At 36.1% G+C, this 2628-nt stretch overlaps 1 protein-coding gene across 2 annotated transcripts in view; it reads right to left on the reverse strand.

Moving 5' to 3' along the window:
• Positions 1-2628, reverse strand: part of SHROOM4 (shroom family member 4) — a 199516-nt gene that overhangs the window by 131941 nt on the left and 64947 nt on the right. The window lies entirely within an intron of this gene.

Consider the following 2628-nt stretch of genomic DNA (forward strand, 5'->3'; position numbering starts at 1 on the left):
TAGTCCATTACTAATTTATTGGGTTTTTTTCTGCTCAAGTTGTTTCAGCTTTGGCCATTAGGACCTCTTTCAGTTGACTTCAGTGTCCCTTTCACATACCCCCTTCATTGTGTGTGTCTGTGTGTGTGTGTGTCTGTGTGTGTGTGTGGTTCTTGTTTTGTTTTGAGCACTTCCTTACTTTCTGGCACTACAAGATTCTCCAGGCTCATCTTGTATATTTTTTAGCCCAGTCCTAGAATCAGCCATTCCTCCAAAGATCCCTGGTTCCTTTTATTGGAGAATGGTACTAAAATCTAAAATCTTGGTGCAAAGTGTGCTCATTGCTGTTTCAGTATGCTATTGTCTTTTAAATAAACTAAGGAAATATAGAGAAGAAATATGTAATTATACTGTCTTTTATAGTTACTTCATAATTACTTTATAAGCACTCTTTCTTTTTTCTGTATGGATTCAAATTACGGTCCATTATTGCTTTTTTTTTTCAGCCTGAAGGATTTCTTTTACTTTTTCTCGTAAGGCAGGTCTGCTAGCAACAAATTCTCCTCATATTTAGTTTTCTGGGAACATCTTTATTTAATCTACAAATTTAAAGTTAGTTTTTCCAGATATAGCATTATTGGTTGATTTCTTTTATGCTGAAAATGTCATCTCCCCATCCCATGATAGCCATTGTTTCTGATGAGAAGTCAATTGTCAAACTTACTGGGGTTCCTTTCTGTGATGGGTCTTTTTTCACTTGCTACTTGCAAGATTTTCCTCTTTGGCTTTGAATTTCAACATCTTGACTGTGATATCTCTAGGTGTGGATCTGTTTAGTTTATTTATCCTACTTGGAGTTCATGAACTTCTTGGATGTTTTGATAAATGTCTTTCATCATATTTGGAAACTTTTAAGCCATCCTTTCTATGAATAATTTTTCTGCCCCTTCTCTCCTCTCCTCTGGCACTCCCATTACACATTTGTTGTTGTGCTTGTATTCTACATGTGTCTGTTCAATTTGTTGATTCTTTTTATTTTCTTCAGAATGTATACTTTCTATTGATCTGTTTTCCAGTTCACTAATTCTCTTCTGCCATGTAAAATATATTGTTGATCCTCTTTTATGATTTTTTCATTTAGGTTATTGTACTTTTACTATCCAGAATTTCCATGTGGTTCTTTTCTTAAATGTGTTCTATCTTTTCATTGATATTCTTTATTTGATTAGTCATCACCATTATATATCCTTTAGATCATAAAACATGTTTTCCCTTACTTCTTTGAATATATTTATAATAGCAACTTTGAAGTACTTATCTGACAAATATAACATCTGGGCTCCATCAAAAGTAATTTCTATTACCTGACTTATTTCCTTTCCATGGTTACACTTTCCTGGGTTATTTTTGGGGGGGGGTGGGAAGGCTTATAATTTTTATTGCAAACTAGATATTTTAAATAATAGAGTTAAAATTAGAGCTACCATATGACCCTGCAATCCCACTGCTAGGCATATATCTGGAGAAAACCATGGTCTGAAAGGATACATGCACCCCAATGTTCGTTGCAGCACTGTTTACAATACCCAAGACATGGAAGCAACCTAAATGTCCACCAACAGAGGAATGGATAAAGAAGATGTGGTATATATATATATACAATGGAATATTACTCAGCCATTAAAAAAATGAAATAATGCCATTTGAAGCAACATGGATGGACCTAGAGATTGTCATACTGAGTGAAGGAAGTCAGACAGAGAAAAAGAAATATCGTATGATATCCCTTATATGTGGAATCTAAAAAGAAATGATACAAATGAACTTACAAAACAGAAAGAGGCTCACAGGCTTAGAGAACGAACTTATGGTTACCAGGGGGGCAGGATGGGTGAAAGGGATAATCAGGGAGTTTTGGAATGACAGGTACACACCACTATATTTAAAATGGATAACCAACAAGGACCTACTGTATAGCACAGGGAACTGTGCTCAATGTTATGTGGCAGCCTGGATGGGAGGGGAGTTTGGGGGAGAACGGATACATGTATATGTATGGCTGAGTCCCTTTGTTGTGCACCTGAAACTATCACAACATTGTTAATTGGCTATACTCCGATATAAAATTAAAAGTTAAAAAATAAATAAATAATACATTGTAGTAACCTTGGATTCTGCTTACCTCCCCTTCTTGGGTCTTATTTCTGTTTCTATTTTGTTTTGTTTTTCTCTATTTGTTTAATCACTTGCCTGGACTAATTCTCGCTGAAGTCTATTTTCTCTGCAGTGTGCAACCTCTGACATCATGCTCATTTTTCCCTTTGTTTTATTTTTAAACCTGGCTTTCTGGGAGTCACCTCTGGCTCAGCATAGTTAGTTTTAGCCTGTGATCAAGTGGTCAAAGGTTTTTCTTAGGCACCCAGATCCAGTAAAGCTTGTATCCTTTGCCAAAGTATTTTGTATGGCTTGTGGAATGCCTTCATAGTTCAGGGAGGTTTTGATTCTACCCTGCATTCAAACAGAATTCAGCAGTTCACAAATAACATTTCTGGTTGCCCCTGCATGGGTTGCTTTTACCTACAGCACATGTACAGCCCAAACTAGGGATAAGTTTGATCTTAGCAGGGCCCATTTTGATGGTTTCTTTCC

The sequence above is a fragment of the Neophocaena asiaeorientalis genome, unplaced genomic scaffold (assembly GCF_003031525.2).
Source record: "Neophocaena asiaeorientalis asiaeorientalis breed wild unplaced genomic scaffold, Neophocaena_asiaeorientalis_V1.1 scaffold675, whole genome shotgun sequence".
Lineage (NCBI taxonomy): Eukaryota > Metazoa > Chordata > Mammalia > Artiodactyla > Phocoenidae > Neophocaena > Neophocaena asiaeorientalis.